At 49.3% G+C, this 23,081-nt stretch overlaps 2 long non-coding RNA genes across 2 annotated transcripts; one reads left to right on the top strand and one right to left on the bottom strand.

Annotated features, from left to right (window-relative positions):
• Positions 1–249: 249 nt before the first annotated feature.
• LOC121817607 (uncharacterized) lies at positions 250–2,605 on the top strand. The gene is made up of 2 exons (XR_006057612.2): positions 250–383; positions 2,465–2,605. It is a non-coding gene; the product is annotated as an uncharacterized LOC121817607 (long non-coding RNA).
• A 1,975-nt stretch (positions 2,606–4,580) lies between these two features.
• Positions 4,581–21,006, bottom strand: LOC132658422 (uncharacterized). The gene is made up of 3 exons (XR_009598054.1): positions 20,516–21,006; positions 19,362–19,416; positions 4,581–10,904 (listed from the first exon to the last, which is right to left on the bottom strand). It is a non-coding gene; the product is annotated as an uncharacterized LOC132658422 (long non-coding RNA).
• Between the last annotated feature and the right edge of the window lie 2,075 nt (positions 21,007–23,081).

Here is a 23,081-nt window from a genome sequence, read left to right on the forward strand (position 1 = left end):
CTGAGCAATGGGGAATACACTTGACTTTCAAAGGCTCAACTTGCGCCATTCAAAGGAAAAATGTCCACCTCATTTTTAAGCCCTATCTTGTTCCCCTGCAGTCTGAGTAAACATTACTCACTAGTTGAAGTTACTTAGGCATCAATCATTTCCACTTCAAGGCAGAGGTAAAGAGAACAGAGACATAAGTGCACAAAAAGATTGAAATTTAACCTCCACCGCTGGGTGCTTTCCAAACTTGTTCAGATTAGTTCTTCAAAAAGAAGCCCCAGAGAACTGACGTTACCTCAAGTTCACTGAAATTCTCTTTCTCTCAAGGATTATACTTGAATTTGAAGCCAGTCTTCTAAAAGCCTCAGGCAGGTGGTCAACTTGGCTAGTGTGTGAGTATTTGCTTTCTCTCACCTCTTTGGGGTAATTTCCACATGCTGTTGGCACTCCTTTCTTCTCTGGTATGCCTCCCCTCGGATGGGTTTCTGACTCAGTGCTTGCGTGTGTCTAAATTGTTTCAGTTGTGTCTGACTCTTTGCGACCCTATGGGTTGTAGCCCACCAGGCTCCTCTGTCTATGGGATTCTCCAGGCAAGAATACTGGAGCAGGTGGGCATGCCCTCCTCCATGGGATCTTCCCGACCCAGGGATCGAATATGTGTCTCTTACATCTCCTGCATCGACTGCTGCTGCTGCTGCTGAGTCGCCTCAGTTGTGTCCGACTCTGTGCGACCCCAGAGACGGCAGCCCACCAGGCTCCCCCATCCCTGGGATTCTCCAGGCAAGAACGCTGGAGTGGGTTGCCATTTCCTTCTCCAGTGCATGAAAGTGAAAAGCAAAAGTGAAGTCGCTCAGTCGTGTCGACTCTTAGCGACCCCACGGACAGCAGCCCACCAGGCTCCTCCATCCATGGGATTTTCCAGAGAAGAGTTCTGGAGAGGGGTACCGCTGCATTAGCAGGAGTGTTCTTTACCACTAGCACCACCTGGGAAGCCCTCTGACTCAGTATCTTCTTCCAATACAATCTCCTGGTCTACGAGCATCCGTGTCCCTCCCTTTTTCCGTCCCTCCTTTACGTCTACCCAGCCTCTGGAAAACAAAACAACAAAAAACCACTAAAAAACCTGACCTCTGGGAGTTCCACTTTCTCTAATCTTATTGACTGTTGGGAGGCATGTTTGGCTCTAAGATGCCGGCACTGTCACTATATCAAGCAGAGGATATCGGTTTCTCAGACCACCTGCACTCAACTCACATGGATCTTGTGGAGCACAAAGATTCCCTGAACCTCACTGCCTTTACTGAACTGGACTCTGGGAAGGGGACCAGGGAATCTGTATGTTTCACAAATTCATCATGTGATTCTTCTACCTTGTGAGGTTGGGGATCTGCTAATACTAAGGAGGGAGATGGCTTGGGAGTCAAAAAATACACCCTAGCAGGACCATGTGCTTTACTCTTTACTAGTGGCATGATTTTTTAACAGCTTATTGAAGTGTCATACACACACCATGCAATGTGATCCTATACTTTGTACCTACAGTTCAGTGGTTGCTGGTACATTCACAGAGTTGCACAATCATTACTATAGTCAATTGTAGAACATTGTTATTACACCAAAAGAGAAACTCTAGGTCCATTAGCAGTCACTCTCCTTTTATTCTTCACCATTTAGCCCTAAGAAGGGCTTCCCCAGAGGCTCAGTGGTAAAGAATTCTGCGGCAATGCAGGAGACACAGGAGACCTGGGTTTGATCCCTGGGTTGGGAGGATCCCCTGGAGGAGGGCACAGCAACCCACTCCAGTATTCTTGCCTGGGAAATCCCATGGACAGAGGAGCCTGGTGGGTCATTGTCCATGGGTTCACAAGGGTTGGACATGACTGAAGTGTCTGAGCAGCAGCAGCAGCTCTAATAAATCTCTCATCTGCTTGCTGTCTCTATGCATTTGCCTATTTTAAGTGTTCGTATCAGTTGAATCATATAATAGGAAACTGGTTCTTACATTTACAATGTTTTCAAGGTTCACCCACATTGTCGTATGTCAGGGCTTTATTCTTTTTTTATGCCTGAGTAGTATTTCATTGCATGGATACACCAGGGTATGGGTGAGCTGCCACCGTTCCCTAGACTGACCTGCAGAGCATGAAGCAGCTACTGCAAAGCGCAGGTGGTGCAGTGGCCATTTCAGGCTTTGAAGGTTGGTCCAGGGGACGGTGGCAGCCCACGTCTGTGGCACTGCTTCAGACCCACTTTGTTGACACAGCAGCACGTGTACCAGAAGCTTCAGCAGCTCTGCTGGGTCTCCTGCTTCAAGTTCTCCAAGTCCTGGGCCAGGTGCCTATGACTTCTATGGCACAGGACACGGTTTCTCCAGCAGGTCACCTACGTCATCAAGGTTGCACAGGAGATAGCTTTCGGTTCCAGTTCCCAGGCAGATCCCAACTGACCCTTGCTCTCCTCTGCTTCACAACAGCCGCCTTTTCGAACCTGCTGCTCTGCAAACCTAATCAACCTCAGACTTGACGCCAGAGGCAACAGCCTTTCAGAGAATGTCCTACCAGTTTCCAGTATTGGGTAACACTCAGTTCTTACAATAAATCCCTGATTCTCCTTCTCTGAGTGAATCCTGGACAGTAAATCACAAGGCAATTATGCTACCTCCCCATCTAGAGAAACCTGGGATTTCTGAAAGGTGGTCTTCCTAGAGACAGCAAATGTGGTCACACAAAGTTCTTCTTAGATCTAACCCCAGGTTTCCCCATGCAGAGGGAGGTAGGGGGGGTCTTCCACCTGCTCCTCCTGTGTTAGGTTCCTGCTGGGACTGTAACTGGGCTTCCCTGGTGGGGGGCGGGGCGCTAGTAAAGAGCCCATCTGCTGATGCAGGAGGCATAAGAGCTGCGGGTTCTATCCCTGGGTCGGGAAGATCCCCTGGAGAGGGAAATGGCAATCCCTTCCAGTATTCTTGCCTGGAGAATCCCATGGACAGAGGAGCCTGGTGGGCTACAGTCCATGGGGTCAAAAAGAGTTGGACACGACTGAGGCAGCTTGGCACACACACAATGCTGCAATGAATTACCACATATTCCATGGCTTAAATCCTAACAGGTTTATTATCTTACAGTTCTAGAGGGCGTAAGTGCAAAACAGGGCTCATTAGGTTAAAATGAGGAAGTCCTCTGGACTGTCCTCCTTCCACAGGCTCTAGGGGAGAATCTGTTTCATGGCCGCTTCCAGTTTCTAGAAGCCTCCTGCATTGTTTGGCTCGTGGTCTCTTCCTCCATGTTCAAGGCAGTAGCATCTTCAAGTCTTTCTCTGTCTCCCTCTCTCTCATACACACACACTATATATATGTATGTGTGTGTATATATATATATATATATATATAAAGAATGCATGTGGTATATGCATACAACTCAATAATAAAGGCAAACAACCCAATTAATAAATAACTTATAAATGGGCAAAGGGGTTAAACGGGCATTTCTCCAAAGAAGATATACAAATAACAAACAAGCAGTTGAAGATACTTAACCTTCTTAGTCAATAGGGAGATGGAAATGAAAACACAATAAGATTCCCCTCACACAAACTAGGATGGCAACAAAGGAAACAAAAGTGAAAATAACAAGTATTGGTGAGGATGTAGAGAAAGTGGCACCCTCCTCCACTACTGGTGGAAATGTAAAACGGTGTAGCCATTGCATAAAACATTTTGGCGGTTCCTTAGTAAGTTAAACACAGAATTACTATACAATCTAACAATTATATTCTTAGGTATAGACCAAAAAAAAAAAACAAAACCAGGTGCTCAAATAAAAACTTGCACGTGAATGTTCATAAGCAGCATCATTCACAATAACCAAAAGGTGGAAAGAATTCAAATGCGCATCAATGGATAGGTGGATAAACAAAATAATATATATGCATACAGTGGATATTATTTGGCAATAAAAAGGAATGAAGTCCTGCTACAAGCTACAGTATGCATGAACCTTGAAAAATTATACAAAGTGAAAGAAGTCCAATGAGATGGCCACATACTGTAAGGTTTCATTTATATAAAATATCCAGAATAGATAAATCCACAGAGACAGAAAACAGATCAGTGGTTGCGAGGAGCTCAGGGGAGGTGAGATTGGGGAGAACTGCTTAATGGACACATGGTTTCCTTTGGGGCGATAAAAATATTCTAGAATTTGATAGTGATGATAGCTGCACAGCACTGCGGATGGACCGAATGCCACCGAGTCATACACATCAAAATGGCTTAAATGTTGTTTCATACCACACGTACAAGAGTTTCTTTTAAAATTACCTTAAATGTGCTGTAAGACTCCTGCCAGGACTAAGCCCCCAGACTCTGACAATTCCACCAAGGTATCGCCATTTCTACAACTGGACCCTAAGTCTCGGCTGATCCTACACATTACGAGAGCAACTGCTGTTTTTACCCGTGGGAGGATCCTTCCTGTAAGAGCATGCCTGCTTCTAGAAATGCAAATAAATTCTCTGCGAATGAAGGTCAGTTCCTCTCAGCAGCCTCTGCTGACCAGAGCATGGCATGGAGACCACAGCAGGGAGCGTGAGGCACAGATTACAGGAGCTTTTTGAGCAGTGCTGGGGACCACCTAAGGCCACCATAGGCACTTCTGACAGCTCCACTGGGGAGCTGAGGACCTTCTGTTTTGTGTTGGCCTTCAGGGGTGGCAGGAGGTGGGGGGGCGGTGAGTGTTCCAGTGTTCCCAAACTACCCCGAACACTCTGCCCAGAGAAATGATTATATTGCTGGAGACGTAGCTTGGCAGAGGTTAGGAAGCTGCCACTGGCCCAGAGTCCAGCTCTGTATTTTCTTCTAGTCACGTGGGACCCCTGAACTCCCCTCACTCTCTCCCTACCCCGCCAAAGGCCCTTCCTGGCTGGTTGTGCAGGTGGAGGCCCCGGCTGCAGGCTGACATGGTTCCACAGGCACTGCCCCCTCGGTCATCCCTCCTTCCTTATCCTCACATTTGTGATCCACACAAATACTCTTCTTTCATGAACACTCAAATTCAGGCCAATCTCTCCCAGTTTAGGACGTTCACTTCCTGGCCATCTCTCCATCCCGGCCATCATTCTTCTCCCTCACTGTCATCTCTGACCTTGGTCAGTTACATTTCTGTTTCCTTGCTCCCAGGCTATGAGGCCAATGCCTTATTTCATGACACAAGGATCCTCCCAGCCAGCTCCAATGTGTGAGCTGAAAACACCTGCTCTCTCAGCAGATAATTTGTGTCCAGGGACAGCAGAAGAGCTAAGGCGAGGGAAGGGAAGGGCAGTTCATTGTCCAGGACCGTTCATCACAATGCGATACAAAGTTCAAGGATGCTGCCAGCCAGGCTGTTTCCCAAGTTGCTGGAGGAGGGGTGCATGCCTAGAGAGGCCTCCGATTTATGAGGCTTTAAGATCAAAACAAGGTCAGGGGGAAAACGGGCAGACGCACTGTGAGTCCAAAGTGATTTCAACTAAAACAGGCAGAGAAGATAGAGATTGTAGAAAAGGGAATTTCAGGTTTAGTGTCTGATGTACCAGCTCCTAAAAATAGGCAACCTCTCAGGCTGCAGTTTTGGCTTTCTCTCTGCGTTGTCTCTTTTGGAACTCGCTGTGCAGATGTTTCTGTGCTACGTTTCTACCTGAGGGCTGCAAACCCTCTATTTGGAGTCAACAGCATACTTCAAGTGCAGTATATCTCTGATGGAGCTCATCCATTGATTCATTCCTTTGCCATGCTTCTCTTATCATTTCTAAACTTCTCAGCATCCTGGCTCCCCTATCCGTTTCATTTCCCCACCCCTAGCAGACCGTACCCCCAGCTGCCTGCCAATTCTCAGAATCTCTGCCTACTGGTTCTCTGGATTCCAGTCTACCCTAGACCCCAAATCCAAATTCTCTGAAGCCTGCCTCCAAGCTGTCTGTCCTCGCTACAAGCTTTTAATCTATTTGCTTTTAATTTATTTTTGTGAAAACTGTTATCTCGTTTATTTTGCATCCAGTGTTTCTTAACTATCTATTATGTGTCAGGCATTGTGTTAGTGGCTGGGATTGCAACAGTGAACAAGACTCTTGGGGCTCATGACCTGATGGAGGAGATAACCATGAAGCTAAATTGCAAAGGTGAAAAAGTGCTGTAATAGGAAGAGGGGCTGCGTGTGCCTTGGGCCACAAAAGGACCACAGACCTCAGACTTGGTGGGTCAGGGAAGGCCTCCATTACTTGAAGGATCAAGCTAGATTCCTGAGTAAGGGTTCAAGGTTGCCCATACCGGGCCTATACCTCTTGTCTCACGTGCCATGAAGCATCCACAAGGCTCCTGCCTCTTTCCACACAGACCAACACCCTCCTACACATTTTTTTTTCATTTTTCTTTCTCTCTGGATTATCCCTGTTCCTTATCTCTATATGTCAAATTACTACTGAGTCTTCAAGAGCCACAGAAACACCACCTCCTCCCCGAAGCCTTCCTTGATTGCTTTACTGCCCTAGTCCCTGTATATATGGCACATTGGAGCCGTCTGTATAGTTCTTCTCTGTGCCATTGAACTCTGGGGGCAGAGACCGAATTCTGTTCATTTTTGAAAGCCTCCAAAGACCTTCTTATCATCATACCCTGCACTGAGGTGAAGGTGATGATGAATTAATAAAGATGCCCGTGTCTGGGAAAAGGTCAAGAGCCAATCCTATTCATCTGTCTGTCCCGGCTTGGGGGTGGGGCTCAGCTTGCACCTGGTAGGTCCACAGCAAACCTCTCCTGACTGACTCTTTCACTCTCCCGTGCACAATCTCAGACTGTGTTGAGACAGAATTAAAGCTCTTGCAAACATAACCAAGTCTTTCTCATATTTGGTGAAGAAGAACTCAGTTTCACTCTGGGTTCATTGCTCTCTGCTATCCTTTTCAGTCCATCCTTCTCTGCTTCTTACCCAGTTGGCAAACCTTTCCCTCCTAACCCAGTTCTATTTGAATTGACTGCCAGCCCAGCCCAGAGGACCTTCTCCCCCCACCCTCCTTGCACTTCGGCCCCTCACCTTGACTTTGTCTTGGAGAAAGTTTAAAAGTTTGGTTTTCTCTGACCCCTTTAATCATTCTCAATTATCTTGATCAGCACATTTACTTTGCATTGTTAAGACATTCTACCTTGAATTCTGACTTCATCGAGGAAGCGGGGAGAGTTGAAAGGAGGACTGTTGATGATGGCTATATTTTATCACGTGTGATGGTCATGGGTTAGACATGCAGCTTGCTGGGGGCCAGCGTTTGGAAGGGGGAAGAAGGACACTAAATACCATAAGTCACAGTGCAAAATATTTTTCAAGGAAACATCAAAGTCTTTTTCCATGGTGTCTTGCCTTGACCCCATTTCACACTGGCAGAACACAAACGCAAATTAAAATAAAAATACCAGGCTGGCTCCATGTAGCCAGTTGAGCTGTTGGACTAAGTGACCGATTTTATTGAAGTCACCAAGTGCAAACATTCCAAGATTTATTTTCGTTACTTATAATTTTTTTCTGCCTTCCCACTGGTGGGCTGTTTATTTCTAATACTTTGGTAGGAAAAAACATTCATTCATACCAGTGGAGGTCTTATATGCCAAGCTGCAAACCAGAGCGCCTTTTATTGAGGAATAAAAACCCTGGAAAACAGGCTCTAGGGGGCTCCAAGGACGGCAAATTTACAAGCATAGTACAATTGACGCCATTATAATTAGTTCCCCCCCAAAGTCTTATTTTAAGGGCAGAGATCTGAATCTTTCTCTTTGCGCACGAGTATCTCCGGACTAGAGCAAAAACATTACGAAGGGTGAGTCATAGACCAGCTTTGGGCTTTAAAGACTAACGCAGATCCTATAAATCTAACCCACATTCTTTTACTGGGAATGACTGACTTTTATGAAAACCAAGGACTGTAAATCAGAAACCTAAATAGCTTACTTTGCAGCAGATAAACACAGATTTATGTAGTGGCTGAGCCCTAACTTAACCCTTTCATGGTGCCACAGAGGACCTGGGGCTATGTGTTCAGTCGCGGTTGCTTATATTCAGCGCCAGTATTTCTTCCTAAAAGCTGGAGGGTGGGGGCTAGACGTGTCGGGTTATCTCCAGCAGATGGAGGTGGGCGACAGGATAGGCCCATCAAGCGTGCTTGCTACTAGCCCATCTCAGCTGGGTGCTCATCAAACCACCAGGGAAAGTTGGCCCCTGGTTATTCCAGAGGACAGTCCCCAGCCTGTTGCATGCCTAACCACCAAAGCTAACCTAGAAGGTGCTTGTATGTGAAGCTGATCCCACCTGGGCTTCTAATCCCTACACGTGTGACATCTGGCAAGGCACCAGTATCTCCCTGGACCTCAGCCTTTTCATCTACAAAATGGTACACCTGGCAGGTTGTAAGAGTTAAACAGGACAGTCATATCAGGTGCTTGAAACCATGCTGGATCATGATAAGCACTCAGTACACATCAGCCAAGATTGTCACTATTATTACCAGAGCCACTGGTTATGTAGACCAGACTTCTTAAACTCTAATGTGCACGTAAGTCACCTGGGAAGTCTAATCAAAGTGCATATTCTGACCCAGTGTGCCTGAGATTCCGCATTTCTAACAAGTTCCCAGGTGAGGGGGATGCTTCCGGTCCAGGCACCGGCTCTGGGTAGTGGAGGCGACAGAATTTGGAATTTACAAACCATGCCCACATCCCTTCTCATTCAAGTCTCATTTGCAAGCTTTGCCCTGTGCACAAGTCGAAACATCCTTCTCGCCGCTGATGCCGCTAACTCCATTCAGTGATCCTCGCCAAAAGTCCTTCCAAATCCTCCGCTGCCCTCAGTGCACTGGGCTGGCCAGCGGGAGTCGGTGGCCCCCGCTGCGCCCCTCGCCCCATCCCCGCACCCCAGGGCCGTGCACTTATCTCATGGGATGGCAACTGCAACCCAGGCCAGCCGCTGGCTCACGACTTTAAGCGGGGCACGCCCTGTGCGGCCCACGCAGACTTTAAAGGGAAACAGGACCCGTCGATCCCATCGAGGGAGGAAAGGGCATCTATCATTTTTATGTGGCATTTCAAAGGAGGAGGCTCCGAGGCGGCTGGAGACAAAGGCCGGCGGCGAGGTTAATGGAGAACCCGGATTTAATCATTAACGCTTAATACTAAAGCAGCCCATGGAGGCCCCCTAGGTGCCTGTGGAGGCGCCCGGGAAGCTCTGGCTCAGCCTTTGAGGGTGGGGGGTGGCGGATTGGGAGGTTTTTCCTGGGCTCGACTGTGTGGGTCAGCTTCCGTGGGTGAGGTTGGGGTTCTGGGGTCACCTTTGAAGACCAAGCTTTGGGTGAAAGAGCAGGCAGATGCATCCTGTAAGTTCCCAGGGGCCCCTGAAAATCTAGGGAGAATGGGGGATGCCTAGGTGGTCCCAACTTAAGGACCTGGATCTTTTCCCCAGGATCACCTTGAGCCGGGAAGGTAAAGGCATTGGCTTCCATTCTAGACTAGACCTGAGGTCTGGATGGGTACATAGCCCAGAGCCCGACACTGGGGGCGAGGGCCCTGCCAGTCTAGTATCCTTTGTGTGTCTCCTCCTTCTGCCAGTAGTTGGCACTCGGGCATCCCCAGACTCCTCCCAGCACCCACCTGGCTCATCCTCAGCACCGAGGCCTTGGAGTGGGACTTCTGCTGGTCCCCCATTGCCCATCCTCTTGCCTGCCCACCCGTCCCAGCCCACAACTGTCTCTGCCCCCTGCCCCAACCCCCAACTCTCTACACTTAGCTCATTTTAATCATTTACCTGGGGCTGGGAATAAGTCACCTCCTTCAAGTTTTCCCAAGTGCTTGGACAACCCTGAAATCACACAATGAGAGTAATTCTCCCCCAAAACTTCTGATGAAGAGGAACAGGACTTTGACCCCTCTTGGGCACCTGTGACACCTTCTTGACCACCCCAGCAGTAGCCCTAGCAGACCCTGGCTTCTCCCCAGGATTTAATAGACAGTATCTTATGGTTCTTCCAGTAGTCATGTATGGATGTGAAAGTTGGACCATAAAGAAAGCTGAGCGCCCAAGAATTGATGCTTTTGAACTGTGGTGTTGGAGAAGACTCTTGAGAGTCCCTTGGACTGCAAGCAGATCCAACCAGTCCATCCTAAAGCAAATTAGTCCTGAATATTCATTGGAAGGACTGATGCTGAAGCTGAAGCTCCAGTACTTTGGCCACCTGACGCGAAGAACTGACTCATTGGAAAAGACCCTGATGCTAAGAAAGATTGAAGGCAGGAGGAGAAGGGGATGACAGAGGATGAGATGGTTGGGTGGTATCACTGACTCCATGGACATGAGTTTGAGCAAGCTCCGTGAAGGATAGGGATGCCTGGAGTGCTGCAGTCCATTGGGTCACAAAGCGTTGGACACAACTTAGCAACTGAACAACAACAGAAGCCCCTCCTGCCTGTCCCTTTCTAATCACTGCCCCCCTTCCCAAAGTGTGGCTACTCTCCTGGCTTTTGATCACACATGTTAGATTTGCCTGTTTTTTCCATCTGTCAAATAAATGAAATTCCCCAGGCCCACCTTCTTTTACTCAGCGTTCTGTTTGTGAGATTCACTGATGGAGTTTCTGACCCTTTGCCCCATGCCCAGATTGGGTCAGTTTTAAACCCCATCATATGGGAGCTTATTATAACCTGCCAATGCATTTGACTTTCAGCTGTCTTGAAGGCCAGGCATCATGGTCCCTACTCAGAGCGTCTTACTGTGTCTTAGAAGGACGCTGGGACCTGTGGAGCGCCTGTGTGTGTGGGTTCTTCGGCCTCTGCCACGGCCCCTCTACAGCAGAAGGGACTGAGCCTGCTCCAGGACTCCCAGGACACACTGCTGACCTTTCTCGCCTCCCTGTGGGAAAATTCCGAAGGAAGAGATAAGATCAGTATAGTTAGGGCCTTGCAGGGGGCCCACATGCCTGGGGAGCGAGATAGAGGGAAATAGTTCAGACATGGCTTAAGCCGAGTGCCCTCCCCCGCCCCCTGCCAAGGCTCTCTATCTGGAGTTTCTGTGACTTCTGCTCTAGTTTCTCTGCTGAAGGGGAGACCCTCCTGGAAACAGCGCCCGGCCAGGATCTCCAAGGGACTGGCAGCAAAGGCTCTCTGCTCGAGAGAAACCTGAGCCCCTGCCCTGGGCTGGATTAGGTGTAGATTTCCACCTTTGTCTCTGAAGAGGGAAAATGTCACTTGCAAACCCTCCTCAGGAGGTGATACTGACTTGTTTACCTTCAGATATCGGCTTGAGAGCCTGTTGACTTGTTAATCTTGGAGATCTGATCACCCAGCAGTTGACGGCTCATACTTAGGAGGCTGAGAAGAAAGGCCTCTGGGCTCTCTTGACAAACCCAACCTGGAATCCCAGCCCCCTGTCCTTTCCTGCCTGAACGACCTCCCTTAACCCCTCCCAACCTTAATTTCCGGGTGTGCACGGTGGAGGTAGTAATACATCCCTCGGAGGGCCGTGGTGGGAAGGCATGGGAGGAGCCAGCTCAGCATTTAGCATCAAAGATCAGTAAGTGGTGGGGTGGGGGGAAAAGGGGAGTCCTAACTTTGAACCCAGTTGCTTGATTTTTAACCCCTTTTCTGGGCATTTTTCCATTCAGGCTCAGTTTTTTTCCCTTTGAACAGGAGAGAGGTATGAGAGCAAGAGATGGAGCTTTGCTAGTTACTCCAAGGGTACCTCTGATTGGTGTAGAATCTCGGGCTCCCTGGCAGCTTGATCCTCTAAGGGCTTCTTTCTTTCCAGTTCAGAGGTCTCTGAGAGGAGCTGGGCTGCTTCCAAAGGGCCGTCTTAGCATCCTCAGCAGAGGCTGCAAAGCGGGATGCTGGCAAAGGTTCTGAAGGATAGAGCTTTGCCACTCTGGAAGCTTTACTCCCTACCCACTAAGGGCCCCCCATTCTACTCTGCAACATTGTTCAACACTTCAGGTGCTTAAGGATGTCCATGTTGATGACAGTATTATTCATAACAAGAGGTGGAAGCAACCCAAGTGTTCAGCAAGGGATGAAGGGATAAACGAAAGTGGTATATTCATACAATGGAATATTACTAAGTCCTAAAAAGGAGTAGAATTCTGACATAGGCAGATGGTATGTGGATGAAGTTTGAGGGGTGTTGTTGTTTAGTTCTTAAGTCATGTCTGACTCTTTTGCAACCCCATGGACGATAGCCAGCCAGGCTCCTCTGTCCTTGAGATTTCCTAGCCAAGAATACTGGAGTGGGTTGCTATTTCCTTCTCCAGGGGATCTTCCTGACCCAGGGATGGAACCCACGTCTCCTGCACTGGCAGGCAAATTCTTAACCACTCAGACACCAGGGAACCCAGAAGCTTGAAGACATGATGCTAAGTCTCAAATCCACAAAGCTAAATAATTCCACTTACATGAGGAACCATGAATAGTGAAATTCATAGAAACAGAAGGTAGAATGGCAATTAATTACCAGGGGCTGGGGGGAGGGTGGGACTGGAGGTTGTCTGAGTGATAAAACTGAAAATTCCGCATCTCTGAAACATCCTCAGTCTTTGACCAACGGGAGCAACTTATTCAAATTGCTTTCTCATCTGCGGCTCTGGTTATTTCCCACCTCCTTCAAACTAATAACTGAGTAGAGGCTGTGCTAAACACATTTGCTACATAACTTCCCCAACGATCCCATGAGGTAAGTATTGCTGTTATTGAAACCAACACACTTTATTGTTCCTATCCTAAACAATACAGAGACAATGCATACTAACAGAGACCTGTGACCGTGCAAAACAATTTAACTCCTGGCTCCAGAAAATACTTGCCTGAGTCCATAAAGACCCAGATGAACCATGATTATGCAGTTTTATACCCAGCCTATGACCACTGAGCATAGCCGAGGGTCCAGCAGCCTCATATAAGCCCCTCCCTGAGAGAAGTAGGGTATCCCAGGCACAGTCCCACCCCCTCTGTCTTCCGTGTCTCTCCCAGGGCCTGAGATGGGGGTGCCAGGTCTGCCTTGATGAAGAGAATGGGGCTGAGTGAGAGGGGCTGGGTTAGGATTGCCATGCTACCAATCCTGAGATTGGTCGTTGAACCACAGTTATAAAGTGAAGCAGTTCTAGTCAGTGACCTGACTGACAGCATTCTAGAAGATCAAAAAGAGCGTGCATAGAAAAGGCTTAGCAAACTGTTAAGCACCACACAGATGAAGGGAGCTGATGTCAACCTTACATTCTTTTCATTCACTTAAAAAATTGACAAACAATTAAATGCAACTTTATGGTGGAATCATGTAGCTACTTTCATAATCAAGATACAGAATGGGTGTAACATCTTAAAATATTTTATCGGGTTTCTCTTTTGTAACCAACCCCTCTCCCCATTTCCAACTTCTGGCAGCCACTGGTCTGTCCTATTTCCTTTTCTTCAATGTTAATGCATGGAATCATATAGTATGATTATATGTTGCATAAATGGATGTTTATGTGAATGGAATCTCGTATTATGTATAGCCTTTAAAGTCTGGCTCCTTCCTCTTGTTGTTCAGTTGCTCAGATGTGTGCGACTCTTTCTGACCCCATGGACTGCAGCACATCAGGCTTCCCTGTCCTTCACTATCTCCTGGAGTTTTCTCAAGTTCATGTCCATTAAGTCACTGATGCCATCCAACTGTTTCATCCTCTGCTGTCCCCTTCTACTTAGCATCATGCATTTAAGATCCATCGAAGACATCATGAACCAATCACCCCCTCCTTTTTATTATTGCATAGCCTTCAATAGTATGGATGTACCAGAGACTGGTACAGAATTTTAACCAGGTGGAAGACATTTGGGTTATTTCCATTTGGGGGTAATGGTGAATCAAGCTGCTATAAACATTTATGTTCAAGGTTTTATGTGGATGTAAGTTTTGCTTAACTTGGGTAAATGCCTAAGAGTAGAATGGATGGGTCACGTGGGTATATTTAACTTTATAAGTAACGGCCAAACTGTTTTACAGAGTGGCTGCACCACTGTGGTTCCCCCCAGGACTGCATGAGAATTCCAGTTGCCCTGCTTCCTTCCCAACACTTGGAATTGTCTGCTCATTTTCCTTCTTTCTTGTCATTCTGAAAGGTGTGCGTGGCCTTACAGTTTACTCTTTAGGTAGTGTATCCACCTGCCAATGCAGGAGACACAGGTTTGATCCTTGGGTTGGGGAGATTCCCTAGAGGAGGAAATGGCAACTCACTCCAGTATTTTTGCCTGGAAAATCCACAGACAGAGGAGCCTGGCGGGCTACAGTCCATGGGGTCACAGAGTCAGACACAACTGAACAACTAAATGACAACAACCATCAGTTTCATAGGGCTGCCGTAACAAAAGACGACCGCGCTCAGTTCAGTTCAGTCGCTCAGTCGTGTCCGACTCTTTGCAGCCCCATGGACTGCAGCACACCAGGCTTCCCTGTCCATCACCAACTCCTGGAACTTACTCAAATTCATGTCCATTGGGTCGGTGATGCCATCCAACCCTCTCATCCTCTGTCATCCTCTTCTCCTCCTGCCTTCAATCTTTCTTAGCATCAGGGTCTTTTCCAATGAGTTAGTTCTTTGCATCAGGTGGCCAAAGCACTGGAGCTTCAGCTTCAGCATCAGTCGTTCCAATGAATATTCAGGACTGATTTGCTTTAGGACTGACGGGTTGGATCTCCTTGCAGTCCAAGGGACTCTGAAGAGTCTTCCTCAACACCACAGTTCAGAAGCATCAATTCTTTGGTGCTCAGCTTTTGTTATGGTCCAACTGTCACATCCATACATGACCACTGGAAAAACCATGGCCTTGACTAGACAGACCTTTGTTGGCAAAGTAATGTCTCTGCCTTTTAGTATGTTGTCTAGGTTGGTCATAACTTTTCTTCCAAGGAGTAAGCATCTTTTAATTTCATGGCTGCAGTCACCATCTGCAGTGATTTTGGAGCCCCCCAAAATAAAGTCTCTCACTGTTTTCATTGTTTCCTCATCTATTTGCCATGAAGTGATGGGACCAGATGCCATGATCTTAGATTTCTCAATACTGAGTTTTAAGCCAACTTTTTCACTTTCCTCTTTCACTTTCATCAAGAGACTCTTTAGTTCTTCACTTTCTGCCATAAGGGTGGTGTCATCTGCATATCTGAAGTTATTGATATTTCTTCCGGCAATCTTGATTCCAGCCTGTGCTTCATCCAGCCCAGCATTTCGCATGATGTACTCTGCATATAAATTAAATAAGCAGGGTGATAATATACAGCCTTGATGTACTCCTTTCCCAACTTGGAACCAGTCTGTTGTTCCATGTCCAGTTCTAACTGTTGCTTCCTGACTTGCATACAGATTTCTCAGGAGGAAGGTAAGGTGGTCTGGCATTCCCATCTCTTGAAGAATTTTTCACAGGTTGTTGTGGTCCACATAGTCAAAGACTTTGATGTAGTCAGTGAAGTAGAAGTAGATTTTTTCTGGAACTCTCTTGCTTTTTCAATGATAAAACAGATGTTGGCAATTTGATCACATTCATGACCCACACTCACAACAGTATAAGTGGCTTAAATAATAGAGATTTATTATCTCATGGGTCTGGAGTCTGGAAGTCTGAAATCAAGAAGTTTGGTTTCTTCTGAGGCTTCTCTTGGCTTGCTGCTCTGTCTGTGCACACTTCTGGTGTCTCTCCATGTATCCTTATTTCCTCTTCCTACAAGGACCTCATTCACTGGTTCAGTGTGTGTGTGTGTGCTCAGTAGTGTCTGACTCTTTACGACTCCATGGACTGTAGCCCTCCAGGCTCCTCTGGCATGAGATTTTCCAGGTAAGAATACTGGATTGGGTTGCCATTCCCATCTCCAGGGGATCTTCTTGATCCAGGGATCAAACCGGGATCTCCTGCTTTGCAAATTCTTTGCAACTGAGTCACCTGGGAAATGGGCCCCTCTCAAACACCTCATCTTAATGTATTTGCTTCCTTTAAGATCTTACCTTGAAATATGATTACAATCTAGAGTACTGGGATTAAGAATTCAATACTTGGGGCACAATTCAGCCTGTGACGGGTGGTCTGGATAGATCTCAGCCCAGCACATAGAATGGGGACGCAAGTGGGCTTGATGTGGGGAAGGTGGAGAAAACCCTTTAAGTCCGGATGGCTCAGGGTGGGACCAATCACGCTGCGACAAAATGCTGGCCGCATCCTTTCCTCGGACGTGTGGGAAAAACACAGGTCGTAGAATCAACCCCCAGTTCCAGTCCTAGCCCTGCTGTTTCCTGGCCACGTGACCTTGAGGGGGTCGCCCCCTGTCTAAGCCACACTTTCATCATCTGTAACAGAAGGGAAATTGCGATCATCTCCCCACCTGGTGGCAAGGAGCCGAGAGGATAATTCATGTGTAGCAGTTCCACCAGCTGCAACGTGTGAGAACTACAACTTCCTTTATGACTTCTTTCTCATTCATTTTTGCTTCCCTTTAGCTGCACTGTAGGGAAACTTTTGGCATTTTCCCCCTACCTCCTGGGGTTTGTGTTAAGGTCCAAGTCCTTAGTAAATGTCAGCAGCTGGATTTAAAGATTCTCGGTAAAATATTCTACCGGAGACTCGAATGTGCTTGTAGATTTGTATGTGATTAGAAAACTGTCAAGTGCTGGAGAAAGTTAGCCGCTGGGATTATTTGCCAAAGGTCTCAGATGTCTCCGCCTCCCTGCCTTTCTCCACCGGCTCCCAAGTGCTCCCTCTCCACCTGCATTTCTCAAGGAAAAGTGTGTACATTCAGTAAAGAGGAGCGAGACCCATCCCTGCTGTGCGGGAGTTAGCATGGACCAGGGAAGACAAGACGGACAAGGCAGTAAGCAGATGACAAGACAGAAGAGGGTCTTCTCTCCCCTGAGAAAGCCAAGTCAGGCAGTGAGCAATCTTAGAGGGGAGCGATTTGGGGTATTATTTCCAAAGCAGCAGGGACTTGAAAGAAGAGGGTCTGCTTGAGCCTCTTTGGACTGGAAGAGTATTCAAGGCAATGGAGGCAACACAGGCAGAGCTGGCGAGTTGGGGAGGGCAGGGGATCGACAGGGAGCCTGTGGCTGGGACGCGGCAGGCAGAGAAGTGGTGGAGAGGAAGGCCAGGGAGGAAGCTGCTGGTGACCTTGGATGCCAGATGCAGGCATCTGGATCCACATCCTTAGGCAACAGGACACTCAAAACAGTTTTTAAATGGGAATTCTCCTTATCTAAACTGAGTTTCTGGTTGATAACTCCAGCATCTAGATGGGAGGACTGAAAGGGAAATAGCTTTAGGCAGGTGGCCTAGGTGGTGTGGATGCCAAGAGACCTAAGAAGGGGCAGGGAGGAAGGTGGTTTGGTGGGGAAGGTAGGGATGGAGCAGGAGAGAAGGGACCCGGGGAAGCGGGAGGTGGGGCAGGCTGGCCAGGTTGAAGCATGGGTGGAGAGAAAAGGGTGGAGTTTAGGAAGGTCTGTTGGCATGACATTAGATTCCTATTGCTGTTGTTACTGATGACCATCAACATGTTAGCCGCTCAGTTATGTCCATCTCTTTGTGGCCCCATGGACTGTAGCCCATCAGGCTCCTCTGTCCATGGAATTCTCCAGGCAAGAATACTGGAGTGGGTAGCCATTCCCTTCTCCAGGGGATCTTCCTGATCCAGGGATAGAACCCAGGTCTCCTGCATTGCAGGCAATTCTTTACTTTCTGAGCTACCAGGGAAGCCCAATGACCATGAACATGGTGGTTTAAAACAGCACAAATTTGTCTTATAGTTCTGTAGGTTAGAAGTCCAACAGTCTTCCTGGGCTACAATCAAGGTGTTACAGTAATCTGCTCTAGGGAAGACTTTATTCCTTGTGTTTTCCAACTTATAGAGGTTACCCACAATGGCTTATGGCTCTTTCATCCATCTTCAAAGTTTGCATCTCTCTAACCCTTCTTTCAGAGAAGGCAATGGCACCCCACTCCAGTACTCTTGCCTGGAAAATCCCATGGACGGAGGAGCCTGGTGGGCTGCAGTCCATGGGGTCGTGAAGAGTTGGACATGACTGAGCGACTTCACTTTCACTTTTCACTTTCCTGCATTGGAGAAGGAAATGGCAACCCACTCCAGTGTTCTTGCCTGGAGAATCCCAGGGACGGGGGAGCCTGGTGGGCTGCTGTCTATGGAGTCGCACAGAGTTGGACACGATTGAAGCGACTTAGCAGCGGCAGCAGCTGCAGCAGCAACAACCCTTCTTTAGTCACATTCAGCTCAAGGATTCGTATGACTAGACGAGACCCACCTGGATAATCTAGGCTAATCTCTTTATCTCAAGTCCTTAATTTCAGCACATCTGCAAAGTCCCTTTTGCCCGCCCTGTAAGGTGATGTAGTCACAGTTTCCAGAGATTAGGACGTAAACATGTGTGCTCAGTTGCTCAGTTGTGTCCGACTCTTTGTGACCTCATGGACCGTAGCCCACCAGGCTCCTCTGTCCATGGGATTCTCCAGGCAATAATACTGGAGTGGGTTGTCATTTCATTCTCCAGGGCATCTTCCTGACCCAGGGATTGAACCCGGGTCTCCTGCATTGGTAGGCCAATTCTTTACCACTTGAGCTGTCTGGGAAGCCTTTTGGGGGGTGTTATTCTGCCCGCCACACTCATGGAACTACAGGACCTCCTCCCTCCTCCTCTCCTGCTGTGGATGCCTCCTTGCCGGTCCTTTGTCTTTTCTGAGTATCACACTGAATTTTCGGAGCTGTCTGCACCTGTTTCTCCAGCTCCTCCTCCTCTTAAGAAACTTACCTAAGAAACTGACATCTGCCAGTCCCCTCTCCTGGCCTCTTGCTCTCTTCCAGACCTCTCTGTCTTTGCCCCCACCTTCTGTTCCCCAGTTGGCAGCTGGCCACAAGCCCCCCTCCCTCTGTGATTATCCCTCGGTTGTCCGGAATGAAGCATGGGCTTTCTTCAAGGAGTTCTGGGGACAACTGTGAGGGGACCATCTCCCTGCTTCCCAGCTGGGGAGGGGAGAGAACTTCTGGGTCAACATCCCCTCTTCCTGCAGGGCAGGTCAGCGGTTTGCACTCAGGGTCTGGCTATTGTGGAAGGGACCACCCCCCCAATCCCTATGTGGTTGCTGCCGCCTCCCCCAGGCTTGGATGACTCAGCCTCAGCCCCAAAACTCTCATGCTGGTGAGGAGCTGATAACGAAGGAGAGAGGAGCTTCTGTTCGAGTATGCCACATGTGAGGATGTTTTATTTCTCAATGCTTCAGGAGCAAGAAATGCAGAATTAAAGCCAGAAGCTCAGCCCCAATCACTTCATCAAACCAACTGTACCCAGCATTCCCTTACCTCTCACACGAGGGCCTGCCAGGGATGCACCTGATGCTCTTGCAGTCAGCTCAGCCTGAGGGGGCAAAACAAAGGACACAGTGATTCTGCAAAGAAAGGATGCCTGGGGCATTGGGCTCAGATTTTATTTGAATGGATGTGGGAGAAGCCATGGCACTTTCCCTGGGATTCCTACAACCACAGCATTGGCGACCGAGAGGACTGGGGCAGGGGAGAAAGCCGCCTCTCCAGGGCCATCTGCCACCTTGCTGCCCTAGGAGCCTGCAGCCCCAAGCAAACCAGGGCCTGCCACCACCCACAAGCCTGGCCATCCCCCTCCTCCCCGGTTCTGCTTACCTCCCCCCGCCCCACCCCTGCATGCAGCTCAACAAACCTCCCCCAAACCCTTGTGGCCTTCTTGACCACGTTGGGCAAAGGGCACCCAGAGGAGGAAGACGGGGCAACAGCATCCCCTATGCCACAACCCAAGGGAGGAGGCAGGGTCTTCTGTGACTCAGTGCACTAAGGGGCAAGATGGCAAGGGCACAGGGGCTGTGTGAGAGCCATGCCCAGCCCAGCCTGGAGAGGGAGGCAATCAGGGGAGGCTTCCTGAAGGAGGAGAGTTTTGTGCAGAATGGGAGGTTGGCCAAGCAGAGGGAGTTGAGGATACTATAGGCAGAAGGAATGGCTGGAACGGATGGGCTTTGAAGAGACCATTCTTCCCCAGATCTTCTTACCCTCAGCCCACTCAAGCCTTTCTTAGTATCCATTGCTCTCCACAGTATCTGTGATCATCCAGGCTGTGTATGTGTGTCTGTCTGATGAGAGAGAGAGAGAGATCTCCCGTCCCCTTTACCCTCTGTGTCACCCCAGAGTCATCCTCTGTGCTTCTCCATTAAAGCTCCTTGAGTGAATATAAATGGCTGTGTTTGAAGCACAGCTGGCAAAGCCTCGAACTTTGTCTCTGGCCTGGGATCCTTGAGGCTCTGCCCCGCCCGGCTGTTTCAACTGTATTCAGAGCATTTGCCTCCAGCGGTCTTGGGACGGCCGGCCGTGACTATTCTTGGTTAAGTTCTGGAGTTCCTGGTTGCCAAGGCACCGGCTGGCCCTCGGGAAGCCCCAGGACACAGCTAGAGAAGCTCACAGTTGAGAACCAGGTCCCGGGGGCGTCTCACCTTAGCTATGCCACTGCAGGCTGGTGCCTGGGAGGACTCAGGGCTGCCGTGACAGCTCGCTTTCGCAGGATCGTGATCTGTGTCCCAGTTTCCCTCCTCCTCCTGGACCAGAGCAGTTCCCGAATCCTTGCTCAGTACCTTGCTTTGGAATCACAGACTCTGGGCCTGGTGAGGCTGGCTGTGGGCCCCAAAGCCACTTCTTCACTGGCCAGGAGCCTTTCTGTCTCCTTCCAGGCGCCATCCTCCAGCGTTTCAGTGGCAGCTGCAGAGTTTACAGGCTATTTCCCGTCTGGCCTCTCCCCTCCAGGGTGGGGAATGAGCCCGGCCATGCTGCGGTCAGAGCTACTTTGTGGGAAGTGCTCGGCAACCTCCCACTTTGCTACTGAGCATCTTCATAAAGAGGCTTCCCTGGTGGCTCAGATGGTAAAGAATCTGTCTGCAATGCAGGAAACCCAGGTTCGACCCCTGGATCAGAAAGATCCCTTGGAGAAAGGAATGGCTACCCACTCCAGTATTTTTGCCTAGAGAATCCCACAGACAAAGCCTGGCAGGCTTCCAGCTGAGGAGCTGCTGATCTTGCAGGAGAGCCTGCAGCTGGTGGTGCCCAGGGAGGCAGTGTGGTGTGGTGGTTAGATGCGCGCTCTTGGGATCAGGCAGCCCTGGGTTCATGTTCCAGCATTGCCCTTCCAAATCATGAGCCTTTGGGTATGTCAGCTTCTCAGAGCCTCGGTTTCTCATCTGTAAATCTGGGAAAATAATGGTGCTTACCCCATCCCCCTGCCCCCCACCCCGAGTTATAAGAGCTGCACGGTGTTTGCCCTGAGCTCAGTCTCACCTATGTCGGGGAGCAATAAATATGTCCTTTAAAGGACCATGAGATTAGACCAAAGTCACCATTCAAGTGCCAGGAGCAAAGAGCACTCAGGACAGGTCATCTCCTGGGTCAGGACACGTGGTTGTCCTTACAGCTTGGCTCGGGGACTCGGGAAGGTGGAAGCAACAGGCCAGAGGAGACGTGAGTGGAGCCATGGGAGGGAGGAGGGGTGCAAATGTGGGGTGCAGGCCCCCAAGACTTCCGGGGAGAGGAAGGGGAGGACTCCCACGCCAGAGCCGGCAGACACCTCGGAGCACATTCAGCGTGGAGGAAGGACCGGGCTGGGGGTCTCTGTCCGGCATGGGGCATCCCTGGCATTCAGCCCAGCAACAGTGTAGAGCAGAGGTGGGAGGACGTCTTACCTGACTCCCAAGAAGATGTCTTACCTGAATGCCAAGGTCAGGGGCAAAGCAGTGAAAAGGTAAGCAACCACTTCCAGAGCCAAATTCATACTGCAAGTGCGGGGAGCCTGTGTTCCTGCATTTGGGGTCCCCGGGGGCGGGGAGGGGAGTCGAGATGGAGCAGAGGTAGGGAAGCCCTGTGTTTGTCATCTAGGCGGGGAGCTGAGGGCACAAGGGCCTTAACCCAGGACGATATGGGAGCCCGAGGGCAGTGCTGGCCACCCTCTCTGGGCTCTGGGGGAGAGAGTGAGCTCTCCTACTCCAGCCCAGGAAGCGAGTCTGAAGGGGCATGGGGAGCCCTGGGCTATCGAGCTGGGAATCAGACGGTACAGACATAGGTGTGAATAGATCTGCTTACCCTGTGTGTCCCCTCCCTGCCTGGGGGCCCCAGCCTTGGGGGTGGACTGCCCTATTCTTTCCTCTCTGCTGGGATTTCTTTGGAGGGACCCTGCCATCTAGCCTTGACTAGATGGCCAAGGAAGAACAGGGATGCTTGAGGGTGAGGGAGACAAGGAAGCTTCAGTCCTCCGGGTCTTGGGCTAAAGTCCTGAGGTTGAGGGGCACCTACACAAGCCCCTGGGGGCCCAGGATCATGGGGCTTGAGCTGACCAGGCTCAGGGGTCTCACATCAAGTGTTGCCAACCCGCTTCCATCACAGACACACTTCTGAGTGAAATAGAGCCTCTTGGTAACAGAAGAGGCAGAGATGAGGTTCTTCTGGAAGCTGGGGAGCTTTGAGGATGAGACAGCATCTGTCTGCTCTTGTTTTGGGTCACTGCTGAAATGCCACCTCCTCAGGAAAGCCATGCTGAAGGCCCAGTCTTCTCTACTGCCGACTGCTGTCGGCTTCTTCCAAGACACAGATCGCCATTTGGAATTACACATTTGTTGAGTCATTTGTTGTCTAGAACAGAAGCTCTGTGAAAGGGCCAGGCCAGGCTCATTCTTGGCTGTATCCCCAGATGCACCACCAGAGAGCATAGAGATGCTGTTGTTCAATTGTGTCCGATTCTTTGTGACCCCATGGACTGCAGAAAGCCAGGTTTCTCTGTCCATCACCAACTCCTGGGGCTTACTCAAACTCATGTCTATTGAGCCGGTGATGCCATCCAACCATCTCATCCTCTGTCATCCCCTTCTCCTCCTGCCCTCAATCTTTCCCAGCATCAGGGTCTTTTCCAATGAGTCAGATCTTTGCATCAGGTGGCCAAAGTACTGGAGTTTCAGCTTCAATTTCAGTCCTTCCAATGAACACTCAGGACTGATCTACTTTAGGATGGACTGGTTGGAT

The sequence above is a fragment of the Ovis aries genome, chromosome 22 (assembly GCF_016772045.2).
Source record: "Ovis aries strain OAR_USU_Benz2616 breed Rambouillet chromosome 22, ARS-UI_Ramb_v3.0, whole genome shotgun sequence".
Lineage (NCBI taxonomy): Eukaryota > Metazoa > Chordata > Mammalia > Artiodactyla > Bovidae > Ovis > Ovis aries.